The sequence below is a fragment of the Oryctolagus cuniculus genome, chromosome 13, assembly GCF_964237555.1.
Source record: "Oryctolagus cuniculus chromosome 13, mOryCun1.1, whole genome shotgun sequence".
NCBI classification, from domain to species: Eukaryota; Metazoa; Chordata; class Mammalia; order Lagomorpha; family Leporidae; genus Oryctolagus; species Oryctolagus cuniculus.
Window position 1 is genome coordinate 105,606,759 of NC_091444.1, and position 13,745 is coordinate 105,620,503.

The window sequence follows — 13,745 nt, forward strand, 5'->3', positions numbered from 1 at the left end:
TGCATCTGGGAAAGCAGCGGAGAATGGCCCAAGTGCTTGAGCCCCTGCACCCACATGGGAGACCCGGATGGAGCTCCTGGCTCCTGGCTCCGGCCTGGCCCAGTCCTGGTCACTGCGGCCACTTGGGGAATGAACCAGCAGATGGAAGATTCTCTCATTCTCTCTCTGTGCGTGTCTCTCTCCTCTCTCTCTAACTCTGCCTTTGAAACAAATCTTTTTCAAACGGGAAAGAGGAAAAGGAGAGTAGCAGAAACACTGCAGACGTGCCTCTCCCCCTGGGTGCGTGGCCCTCGGTCCCCTCAGCCACCTGGCCGGTGTGGGCTCTCACCCGTTTCCACGCGGCAGCCAGACACGAGGAGCACTGCCCAAAAAACCCACCACCGTGGCTCACACAGGCTGGGCCACAGCTCCGGCACAACGCCATCCCCCAGGGGTACCCGGATGTTGACAACAAGTATTTGGGAGCCTGGCAAACCTCCAGACACATCCTGGGAGAAGTGTCCAGGAAAACCCCTCAGGGGCACTTGAGCAATGCAGCTGGGGCATTTGCAGTCCTTAGTGGCTGTGACACGAGTCATATTGAATGAGCATTCGTGGTGGCCCTTTCTCCTCTCAGTGTATACTCAACGTGGCTGGGTGTAGCAACCGTAACCCACCCTCTGCTTCTCCTTTAGAACCCATCTCAGAAGGCGGACTGGTGAGATGACATCACTCCAACCATAAACTACCTGGGGTTTATGGAGTTTATGGAAAGCCATGGGGCCAGGAGTTTATTGCCATGGATGGTAAACGTCTGACCTCACAACCAGGGCTGGCGCCATGGTATGGCAAGCCGCCACCTGCAGCATCAGCGTCCTGTATAGGCACAGGTTTGAGTCCCAGTTGTTCCACTTCCTACCCAGGTCCCTGCTAATGCCACCTGGGAAAGCAGCAGAAGATGGCCCAAGTGTTTGGGTCCCTGCACCCACGTGGGAGACCCGGATGAAGCTCCTGGCTTTGCCCTGGCCATTTCAGCCTTTTGGGGAGTGAACCAGTGGATGGAAGACGTCTCCGTCTCTGCTTCTCCCTCTCTGTAACTCTGCCTTTCAACTAAATAAAATACATCTTTAAAGAAAAGCCTCCCTCACAAGCGACAAGACACCTCAGGGTGCAAACTAACGTGGTATAGAGCTGCCATCTGCTCTGCCCATTCCTTCCCACAGTTGATCAAAGTCATACTCAGGGTGATAAACACACAGCGAGAGGAACAGAGCCGCCACCCAGCGGACACCACGTCTGTGGACCGCAGCCTGGGGCTCCTCCCCCGGACACCACCTCTCCCACAGCAGAGGCCTCGGCTGTCACTCACCCTTCCACCATCTTCCCATTGGGAAGCGGCACCAGGTCCCCTCGGAGCCACCACAGCACTTGTGAACACGGGGGTGGCCAGTCTGCTACCTTAGGACACACACAGCATATGCTAAAACCAACGCTTGGCGACGAAGGTGTGCACCCTGGACTGAAAATAACATTTACAAAAAAAAAAAAAAAAAAGAGAGAGAGAGAGAGAGAGAAAAGGCAGGGGCGGGCTTCATGTTACTCGTAAAGGCAAAATTCGTGATTTTGCAATATTATTTATTAGGGCAGAGAATCTATAATCCCAATGACAAGCCTGCCTGCAGCTCTGTTTAATATTCATTCACTTCTATTCAGGCAGAAAATTGACATTAGAACAGGCCTATTTTTATAAGAGACACTCTGGGTTTTCCAAAGGGAAGATACTTGTTGCAAAAATTATTCAGCAACTGGACCAGGATGGGGATTGCGATATCATGCGGGAAGTTTTTAGGAGCTACTGCGTCTGGCAAGGCCTCCTGCACACATCTGGACGGAACATCAGGCCGGAGAGGGGGAAGACTCTGCTGATGTCAGCAGCACGGACAGGACGGCTCAGGCCCTGCCACGGGAGCCGCACGTGGCTCGTGGGAGAAGTGAGGATCTTCTCCAGTGACTGGCTCCACCCCTAGGTGGCAGTTGTTGGAAAGCATCAACCTGCAGAGGGAACAGCAGCTGACCCGGGGCTCAGTGCTGGGAGAGTCGGGGTTTGGCAACAGATGGAGACAACTCCAAAAATCCCTAGCCAAACTGCTGTCCAGACACAGACAGGCATTTGGGCGAATGCTTCCTACAGCCCAGACGCAACGTGGGCAGTGACGAGGGTCCCTGGGCCCCTGGGGTCCGGGTGATCTTTGCCTAGGCTTTGTTGCACCTGTTCGCCGCTCTGTCCCCCAATCCTTCGAGCCAGGACGGGTTTCACCGAGCAGCCGTGCGTCTGGGCTGCTTTCTCGGCCACAGAGAAAGGCACGGGGCTGGGCGATATCTTCAGGGGTTGGGAAAGGGTGAAGAAGAACATGTAAAAAAATGGCTCAAGCCGGAAGGAAAGGAGGGAACACGCATTCTGGGTCCATGCCAAGGACCAGGGCTCTGGAATGCCGAGTGGGAGCTGCTGTCTCTCCGGGGCCTCTGGGCTTCTGGGTGCTGGAGTGTGGAGTAGCCAGACCAGCAGGATCAGGGGCAGGGGAGGGAGGGAGGCTGCAGGAGAACTCTCCTGGAGCAGTGCAAGGGGCACCGTGGGGTGGGCAGGGCAAGGAAACCAACACCATCACAGCCCCCCCCCCGGGGGTCGCCCTCTGTCCCCCCCAGGGAGAGCCTTCCTGGCTCTTCTGCACAATCAAGCGTGGGTTTATGCACAGGAAATATTATGTCTGTATCAAGAAGGGAGAAACTTGCTGAAAACACATAAAAACATGGGAGTGCATTTAGCTAAGTTTTCACTCCTTTTCATGACACAATAGAATTTTCTGGGAGGTGTGGCCAATGTGAGGCAGCCACGACTCAGACAGGAGTTCAGCCAACAAGCAACTTTTTTTTTTGTTAAGATTTGTCTGTCTATGTGAAAGGCTGAATTACAGAGGCAGTGGAAAAGACAGACAAAGAGAGCTTCCACCTGCTGGTTCACTCACTTGACAGGGCTAGACCAAGCCAGGAGCTTCTTCCGGATCTTCCCTGTGAGTGGCAGGAACCCAAGCATCTGGCCCACCCTCCACTGCCTTCCCAAGTGCATTAGCAGGGAGCTGCATAGGAAGTGAAGAGGCCTGGACTTGAACTTGCTGTATGAGATGCAGGCTTTGCAGACGGCAGTTTAACCTGCTGTGCCACCAGGCCGGCCACTTCAACCAGCAACTTTTATTGAGACGGGAAGACTCAGGATCATGAAGACAGCACGCTTCTCCCCGACATAACACAACATAATGAATGCAACGATAAGCAGACTCCTAGAGGTTGCGTGCTTGCTTTGGGACGTAGGGGTTATTTTATTCAGTTGATTTGTGGAACCGGGAGGAATAATCCGATGTTTGCACGGAAGAATAAGCCTCTGAGAGTATAATGAAATACTGAGAAAGACAAGACCGCGTGTGCACCTGAAGCCGAGGCGGCTGTTGATTTTCCTTAGCAGATATCAAGCTTATTATAAAATTTCTTTAATCAAAACAGCACTGGAGCAGACAAATGCATCAATAAGGCATCCAGAAACAGACTGGAGCACCCATGGGAAATTCAGATGTGGGAAAAGGGTAGTCCAACTTGTAGGAGAGAGGATGGCGCATCCAGTCCTTGCTACTCTGAACCACAGTTTAAGGAAGTTCCGTCAGTTTCATTGGCACCGCTTTGAAAGGAAAAAGAAGTTTTGGATCACATCCCACATACAACACAAAAACGAATTCTACATGAGTTAAAGATTGAAATGTGAAAATTTAAAAAAACCAGCTGGAGCCGGTGCTGTGGCGTAGTAAGTAAGCCAGTTACATATGGGTGCCAGTTCGAGTCCCACCTTCTCTACTTTCAATCCAGCTCCTGCTAATGCACCTGGGAAAGCAGTGGAAGATGGTCCAAGTGCTTGGGCCCCTGCACCCAAGTGGGAGACCCAGAAGAAGCTCCTGGCTCCTGGCTTCAGATTGGCACAGCTCCGGCTGTTGTGGCCATCTGGAGAGAGAACCAGCGGATGGAAAACCTCTTTCTGTAACTCTGTCTTTCAAATAAATAAAATAAATCTAAAAAGAAAACCCTGAGAGTTCTTAGACACAACAGGAATCCCCAAAGCTAGAAAGTGAAAGGTAGTCTGAGAATCAGAAGAAGTTTGAGGAGAACATTTAGAATGTTGAAGGATTCCACAAACAACGTCAACAGATGATAAGCTGCCAACGACCTGTGAGAACCACGGCCTTAACATACAGATCGATGAAGAAAAGGCAGGGAATCGGTAGGAAGAAGGGGCAAAGAACACAGCTCAGTTCTCACATTTCACAGGAGTCCAAATGGCTAATAAGGAAGGGCGGAGCGGGTGTTTGGCTTAGCAGTTAAAACACCACTTGGGACGCCTGGGCCCCTATCAGTTCAGGTCCCTGCCCTGCTCCGACTCTTTTTTTTTTTTTTTTTTGACAGGCAGAGTTAGACAGTGAGAGAGAGAGAGACAGAGAGAAAGGTCTTCCTTTGTCCATTGGTTCACCCTCCAATGGCCGCCGTGGCTGGCGGGCTGCGGCCAGTGCACCGCGCTGATCCGAAGGCAGGAACCAGGTGCTTCTCCTGGTCTCCCATGGGGTGCAGGGCCCAAGCACTTGGGCCATCCTCCACTGCACTCCCGGGCTACAGCAGAGAGCTGGCCTGGAAGAGGGGCAACCGGGACAGAATCCGGCGCCCCGACCGGGACTAGAACCCGAGGTGCCGGAGCCGCAGGTGAAGGATTAGCCTAGTGAGCCGTGGCACCAGCCCTGCTCCCGACTCTGGCTTCCAGCTAATGTGCACTCTGGGAGACAGGAAGGGATGGCTCAGTGCGTGGGTCCCTGCCAGCCACACGGGAGACCTGGATTAAGTTCCTGGCTCCCAGCTTTGGTCTGACCCAGCCCTGGCTCTTGTGCACATCTAGGGAATGAACCAGCAGATAGAGGATCTCTCTACCTTTATTTTTTTTTTCAAGATTTATTTTATTTACTTGAAAGACAGAGATACAGAGAGAGGTACAGAGAGGGAGGTCTCCCATCCTCTGGTTCACTCCCCAGATGGCTGCAACGGCTGGAGCTGCGCTGATCCGAAGCCAGGAGCCAGGAGCTTCTTCCGGGTCTCCCAAGTGGGTACAGGGGCCCAAGGACTTGGACCATCTTCCACTGCTTTCCCAGGTAATAGCAGAGAGCTGGATCGGAAGTGAGGCAGCTGAGACTAGAACCAGTGCCCATATGGGATGCCAGCACTTCAGGCCAGGACTTTAACCCACTGCGCCACAGTGCGGCCCCTCTCTGCCTTTCAAATAAATACAAGTCAATAAACAAACTAGCTTTAAGATTAATTAAAAGATACTCAACTTCACAAATAGTTTGGGATATGCAAATTCGAGGTACAACAAAATGTCCCATTTTATCCATTAGACTGGGATTAACTACAGAAAACATGAACCCCCTCTCCTGTAGTACCAATGGAAAAAATCCTCCCACACACTGCTGATGGGAAGGAAAAAGTACAGTTGAAGGAAATAACCAGGGGCTGGTTAAAATACAAGTGAATAAGACTTAAGGGGGGCCCTGTGCTGTGGCACACTAGGTTAATCCTCCACCTGCGGCGCTGGCATCCCATCTGGGTGCCAGGTTCTAGTCCCGGTTGCTCCTCTTCCAGGCCAGCTCTCTGCTGTGGCCTGGGAGGGCAGTGGAGGATGACCCAAATGCTTGGGCCCTGCACCCCATGGGAGACCAGGAGGAAGCACCTGGCTCCTGGCTTTGGATCGGCGCAGCACCAGTTGTAGCAGACATTTGGGGGGTGAACCAACGGAAGGAAGACCTTTCTCTCTGTCTCTCTGTAATAACTCTACCTGTCAAATAAATAAACAAAAAAATCTTAAAAAAAAAAAAAAAAGACTTAAGGGAGTCCTCTGCAAGATCAGCTGGTTCCAGGGCACAGTAAGTCACTGGCATGTAGATTCTTGGGCTTTGATATCTGGCAGATCTGGGTTCAAATCCCAGTCCTACCACTGACCTTGGAGTCACCTCCTAGGCATCTTTGGTGCCTCTGAGTGTCAGCTGCCTTGTCTACAAATTAGGGATAATGATATCAACATCGACTTTAGCAGCCGTCGGGAGAATCCGGGAGATCATACATAGGAGGCTCTGCTATGCCGTCTGCCAGTTCCAAGCCAACAGGTTCACCTCCCCGGGTGTGTGTGCTCGTGGGAGACTAGAGGCAGTCGGATTACTGAGGGCCATCGTAGGCAGGATTTGCAAAGAGCAGTTAAGTGGTTGGTAGAACAGGTCAGCAGAGCTGAGTGACGCAGAAGTAAAGGGCTGTGTGTGTGTGCATGTATGTGTGCACGCGGATCCTGGAGGTAAAATCTGCACACTTATCTCACTGTCACGGATGACTCAGAAGTTTCTGACTGGGTAGTGACTTAGCCCACTTGTGCTGTAACAAAAGAATTCCACAGCCTGGGACATTTCCCAGAACACACACTCATTCCACAGTTCTGGGGTAGGGGGGAGTCCAGACCAGAGTACCTGGCATCTGGAGTCTGCAGCAGGTGCGCCTGGAGCGTCCTCACTCATGGGAAGGAGCTGAGCGGCCAGAGAGGAGGAGGCTGGAACCTCACACCTGGCAGGAGAGCAGGAGGCCAGCCAGCCGAACAGTGATTGGGGACTCATGGGAACCAGCCTTCGTGGGCTGGGTGTCCCTGCTACACCGTCCCTTGCCAGAGGACCTGGGTTCGAGTCCTGGCTCTACTTTTTTTTTTTTTTTTTTTTTTGACAGGCAGAGTGGACAGTGAGAGAGAGAGACAGAGAGAAAGGTCTTCCTTTGCCGTTGGTTCACCCTCCAATGGCCGCCGTGGCTGGTGCGCTGCGGCCGGCGCACCGTGCTGATCCGAAGGCAGGAGCCAAGTGCTTTTCCTGGTCTCCCATGGGGTGCAGGGCCCAAGCACCTGGGCCATCCTCCTCTGCACTCCCTGGCCACAGCAGAGAGCTGGCCTGGAAGAGGGGCAACCGGGACAGAATCTGGCGCCCTGACCGGGACTAGAACCCGGTGTGCCGGCGCCGCTAGGCGGAGGATTAGCCTAGTGAGCCGCGATGCAGGCCTGGCTCTGCTTCTGACTGCAGCATTCCTGCTAATGTTCACCCTGGGAGGCAGCAGGTGGTGGTTCGGGCCCCCTGTGCGGGAGACCCGGATGAAGTTCCTGGCTCCTAGCATCAGAGTAGGCAAGCCTCAGAGGTTGCCGACATTTGGGGAGGTGATGCAGTGATGCGAGACCTCTCTCTGTCTCTCTCATCCCCTCTGCTTTTCAAATAAAAGGAAATAGAGAAATAACTCCCGGAGCTTGGAGGGCCACCTTGTAGCCAGAGCAGACACGCAGGAGGCCAGCGGGGGACAGGTGTGGGAGGGGGCGGCTGTACATCAGGAGTTTGGTGTCAGAAAGAACAATCGCTCCTCTCTCCTGAGAGCTTCTCTCTTCTAACAGTGAAAGCGCCCTTAAGAAGTGTTAAAGATTGCTTCCGGCACTCCACAGACGAGGACACTGAAGGGCAGCATTAACCAATCCATGCCAGGGCCACGGGGCTGACAACGGCTGAACTGGGTTATGAAGAAATGGAGAGAATGCGGAAATTGAGGCCAATGCCAAAGGCATCGAGCTTTGCCCGAGTCTGGGAAGATGAATATGGAAAAGACACCGGCTGCGGTAATGGAGAGGCACCCGTATTCTTCCTAGGAATGGACGTTAACGGCTATAAGAGCAAAGCACCTGGAAGAAGAATCTGTTATATTTTTTTTTTTCAAGGAAGCTAACATCCAAAGGCAGGAGACAGACATGAGGGGGTGGTGACATCTTGCCTCTACTTGAACCCTCCCCAGTGGCCTCTGACCTCCCACCAAGTGAAATAAAATTATCCCCTCCTGGCCTTCAAGGTCACTCCTGGCCTGGCCCCTGCCTACCAAGCACCTTGACTTCATCACAGGACACTCTGCCTCCTTGCCACGTCTCCTTGCTCTGCACACGGATCCAGAGCCACTCTGCCCCTGCCCCCACCTTGCTCTGCACATGCAGGACCCAGAGCCACTTAGCCCCTCCCCACCCACTACCGCCTTGCTCTACACTCTGCCCCCAGCTGCACTGACGCACTTACAGAAAACAGCATTTCTCTACGAAGTAACCGCAAACAGAGATAGACAGCAAAGTAGAGTAACCAGGGCTGGAGGTGGGCACAGGGAAACATGTGTCCGAGGACACAAAGTAGCTGATAGGTGGCTTGGACACTTCCTGGGGTCTCACAGATAACAGGAAGAAGACAGGTCACAAAACGGTACTGTGCAGGGTTGCTGATTTATGCCACGTGAGAGTTTGCTGCTTTAGACATAAAACAAATGATATATGATGATGGCTATGTTAATTTGCTTCCCTACAGTACCCATTTTATTATCTAGATGTATCCCATAATATTGTACTGTGTCCCTTAACTACACAAACACACTATTTTTTTAATTAAAAAAGTCCATGTAAAATCTTGTGCCATTTTCCATTGCTCCGTTTCCGTACCAGCCGGCACAATCGTCCCATCCACCTGCCTCAGCGTTGGCTGTTCCAAGCCCAATCTGAGCTCACTGAGCTCTACAAAAAGAGGCATCTGCTATCTGTCCCTTATCTCATCTCCAGCACCTGTGCGTGGCTGATGCCTGCTGATAGGAGCTCAATACACATTCATTAATTGGAAAATAAGACGCTCCTAGTGTGACTGCATGTACATCAGGCACACGTGCGTGCACACACACGCAGAGAACAGTCAAGTGAGCACACGAGTTCACGTAGTGCAGAAACACAGCCGAGAGCCTCATGGAAAGACAGGAAACACTGTGTTCAAGGAAAGAGATTCGAGTGTGAGTTTCCGAATGACAAGAACTGGGATTGCCAGGAAAAGAACAGTAAGGGGAGAGCAGTGTTCTATGTGACGTCAGGGGACCTCCGGAGGAAGGAAGAAAGAGAAAGTCAAGGAGACAAACCGCTCTCTGAGGGCTCAGCAGTGATTTTAAATGATGCTGCTGAGGTCTCGCACCACCTGCGTTTAGGATGTGTGGAAGGTCCTGCTGTGGATTGGACAGGATTCCATGCAGAAGCTGAAATGCCGAAGTCTTATGTTCCAGCCAATGCGTTCCTGCCAGTGGGTGATGCTTCAGGGTGCAGACTTGATCCAGTTACAGCCTCTGACGGGGGTATGCTGGCAACTGACTGATGTGGATTAGGTTACGAGGGTGAGCAATTTTTAAAAAAATTTTCCACCAGGCTCAGTGGCTCACTAGGCTAATCCTCTGCCTTGCGGCGCCGGCACACCGGGTTCTAGTCCCGGTCGGGGTGCCAGATTCTGTCCCGGTTGCACCTCTTCCAGGCCAGCTCTCTGCTGTGGCCAGGAAGGCAGTGGAGGATGGCCCAAGTGCTTGGGCCCTGCACCCCATGGGAGACCAGGAGAAGCACCTGGCTCCTGCCATCGGATCAGCGCGGTGCGCCGGCCGCGGCGGCCATTGGAGGGTGAACCAACGGCAAAGGAAGACCTTTCTCTCTGTCTCTCTCTCTCACTGTCCACTCTGCCTGTCAAAAAAAAAATTTTTTTTCCAAACATAAAAAAACTTGGATATCTAAGTTTTTGCAAATAAAGGAAACTTACCTTCCAAACTCTTTAATCTACTTATTTCTAAACACTCCACCACCACGTGCAACGTTGTCATGGAGCGACACACTTGGTACAGACAGCACAGACGCCTGTCGGCTCTGCCGGGTCCCTTAACAGGAGCCACATTCCCAAGAGGACCACAGGGAAAAGGAATTATTTCCAAGTAGGTTGGAAGCAAGGAGTAATGGCACTACACAATCACCTAGGAAACCAAAGTATGAATTTTTAAAGATCTTGTCAAGGCCGGTTTACTTGACTGTCAAGATTTTTTAAAAAAAGGTTTTGTCTGAGACGCACTGAGGAAGAGAAAGTCAGAGAGAAGAGAGCAACGGGGCGAGGCCCCACCTGGGCTGTGAGGTCCAGTTCTGTAGCTGCCCCCAGTCTGCAGGGCAGGCCGTGGAGGTCAGCCCCGGGACAGGCAAAGCCACTCTGCTGTCTCCAACACCTGCTCACCCATGGCCCCTGTGGTCCTGAGTGCAGTGACAGGAGTGCGGGGGGCACCTGGTGCAGGCCGAGATGCCACTTGGTAACACCCGCTAATGGGCACCTTGGGTGGCAGCAGGCGATGGCCCAAGTCCTTGGGTCCCTGGCACCCCAGTGGGAGACCTGGGTGGAGTTCCTGGGTTTTGACTTCAGCCTTGTCCAGCCCTAGATGTTGCAAGCATTTGGGGAGTGAGCCAGTGGATGGGAGATCTCTCTGTCTCTCTGCCTTTGGGAAAAACATTGACAGTGGGTATGTGTGCCTTTCGATGTCTCCATGGTATTCTGATTCATAAGGGAAATTCTCACAAGTCTGTGTTCCTGTTTGTATACTGGCTCACTGCTTCCCAAACACCATTTTAGACACTTGCATCTAAATACAATGTTTTTTTTTAAGGAGGCCCATCTCTTAAAATGTCATAACTCTATATAATTCGAAATTCTGCTGAAAGCATAGAACATATTCTAAACTACTCTTGATTCAGTCTTTATATTGACAGCTTTGCAATGTCATGGCTCAAAGAAACACAGTTCAGGCTTCAGCGTGGCACGCGGAAGAACAGCTGCTGGCAGGCGGAAGAGTGGTCTCAGCCCACCCACCTGTGGTAGGGAAGGAAATCCACTGGGTACCCCAGCAAGAATGCCCAAGGCGCATGGAGAGAGGCAGGCCAGGGGACCCCGCCAAGAATGCCCAAGGCGCATGGAGAGAGGCAGGCCAGGGGACCCCGCCAAGAATGCCCAAGGCACATGGAGAGAGGCAGGCCAGGGGACCCCGCCAAGAATGCCCAAGGTGCATGGAGAGAGGCAGGCCAGGGGACCCCGCCAAGAATGCCCAAGGCACATGGAGAGAGGCAGGCCAGGGGATCCCGCCAAGAATGCCCAAGGCACATGGAGAGAGGCAGGCCATGCCACCATTTTTCCAAATACGACATCGAATCTGTTTTTAATTCACCCCAGGATAGAAACCAATCAACAGTGAGAATTCTGTCCAAAGTTTCACTAATTCTCAGTATGAGTTGGTGCCTATATTAGAAGCTGCAGGTTGTATGAGGTCTCAATCAAGGCCAATGCCAGAGGCAAAGAGATCTCAGAATCCCTTAACGCCAGTGACGGACAGGATCTCAGATCCTGTGGTGAGAAGTTGCAATCCATGGGTTTCTGGTTGTTATAACAAAGGAATGATAAGTCTACTTGCACTAAGGCTACAGCCTCAAATGTTTTTCTATACACACACATACACATGTATGGCTGCACAGGCACATGTTACATTGAAACTGTAATAGAAATCACTTGTGTTCCCTTCTCCTTCCCATGGTGGTAGGCAGGGTCTCACTGTCCTATCGACTTGGAATAAGTTCAAACTTCTTGCTGGACTTTATTTTCTGAAACCCTAATTCCCTTGGAGGATGCAAGTTACCAAGGCAGGAGGGAAGAGGGTTGGTGGATCTAAGTCAAGGAAAGGGGAATTTTCTGTCCTGAGAATACAGTGAACCGAGGGCGACCACCCTATGGTACATGCACAGCCTGCAGGCTGCCATCCACAGTGCTCTGCTTAAAAAACCTGAACTGGGGCCGGCACCGTGGCTCACCTGGTTAATCCTCCACCTGCAGTGCCGGCACCCAAGTTCTAGTCCCGGTTGGGGCACCGGATTCTGTCCCGGTTGCTCCTCTTCCAATCCAGCTCTCTGCTGTGGCCAGGGAAGGCAGTGGGTTAGGGTTAGGGTTAGGGTTAGGGTTAGGGTTAGGGTTAGGGTTAGGGTTAGGGTTAGGGTTAGGGTTAGGGTCTCCCTGCACCCGCATGGGAGACCAGGAGGAAGCACCTGGCTCCTGGCTTCGGATCAGCGCAACACCAACCATAGCGGCCATTTGCGGGGTGAACCAATGGAAGGAAGACCTTTCTCTCTGTCTCTCTCCCTCACTGTCTGTAACTCTACCTGTCAAATAAATTTAAAAAAGAAAAGAAAGAAAACCTGAACTGACCATCCCCTGCTTCCTGCTCCTTGCTAGCTCCCACATCCTACTCAGTCCTGACTCTCTCCCTCTACAAAGCAAGTGCACCGGCCATGTCCACGTGGCCAGACCTCACCAGAGGCGCCAACAGGGACCCCTTGTGGCCAGGCATAAGACAGACTGAGCCGCTCAAGTCCACTTCAAGTGAATAACGCACTGGACCTGCTCTTTCTGAGATCATTGGAAGCACCGCGAACGTCACTCCGCCAGCGTTCACGGAGAGGCCGCCACACGTGATGTGCTCTGCTAGGCACGAGGCCTGCAGGAGCATGGTCTTGCTTGTCTCCTCCTCGTGTAGCCGTGGGAGGAAAACCACCCTCTACCCCAGCCTCTCCCTCTGCACGTCTCCCCTACTGGGTACCCTCACGGCCATTCATTGAAATTCATGTGTAAGATGACAGCCCCAGGAAGAGATGGGAGAACGCGGCCATGGTGACTGTCTCTCTCTGCTGTCCTGGCACCCTTAAAGAACAAAAGTGGGAGCTGGTAGAACTTCAAACAAGGCCACTATCACCTCTGACGGCCAGCCCGGCTCTCGGCCAGGGTCAGTTCTGTCTAGAAGACGCTCACCGCTGAGTGGACGGTGCTACTTCTGCCAGATGCTGCCATGGAGCACGCAACATGGAGCCCATAGCCACCTCTGAGGGGGGAGCTATGAGCGAGATGGCAACGGGTCTGCCCTGCACGAGGGTCTGTGAGGACTGTGAGGACTGGGGAGGCAGGACATGCTGTCCCTGGGAGGACAGAGCCGGTGGGGGCTGAGGGAGCAAGGACAGAAAGTCTTCTGACCAACCTAGGGAGGAGGGCAGGAGGTTGCCAGAGAGCTGATGGCAAGACGACCCAGTGGGGGTGAAACCAAAAACAAACAAAGACACACACATGCTGTGTGTATCCACATTGCTGCAAATGCAGTTTGTGAAACTTTGCTCTGTATCTTTGTCAAACCAGTGGTTAACAGTGTTGCACTCCTGTGGCTTACATGATCTGTGATTACATTACATGTACTGTGCATGGGTGAAATGGCCAAGTTTCCGTTGGATTAGTGTTTATAGGCCTTGCCTATATTCCCTCTGAACCAAGGTCTTCAACTTTTCACCTGCTGGTGGAGCATTAAGCCCTCAGCTGTAACCTAAGTTACATATGACCTCAAAAAGTAAGAAAGAAAGGGAGGAGAGAAGGAAGGAGGGAGGAATATCATTATATTCTTAGAATTCTTCCTGTGAACTACATGGACTCTTTCCTGACTTAATATCACATTAACACGAAGAAATAGAGCATCGGGGGCCAGCACTGTGGTGCAGCAGGTTACTGCCTGCAGCACTGGCATCCCACATGGACGCCGGTTCAAGTCCCAACTCCTCCACTTTCCATCCAGCTCTCTGCTGATGTGCCTGAGAAGGCAGCAGAAGATGGCCCAAGTCCTTGGGCCCCTGCACCCTCATGGGAGACCTAGAAATTCCTGGCTCCTGGCTTTGACCTGGCCCAGCCTAGCTGTTGCAGCCATTTGGGGAATGAACCAGTAGATGG

At 52.4% G+C, this 13,745-nt stretch overlaps 1 protein-coding gene across 1 annotated transcript in view; it reads right to left on the reverse strand.

Annotated features, from left to right (window-relative positions):
* Positions 1-13,745, reverse strand: part of KIAA1217 (KIAA1217 ortholog) — a 659,855-nt gene that overhangs the window by 535,326 nt on the left and 110,784 nt on the right. The gene's annotated exons all lie outside the window — the stretch shown is intronic.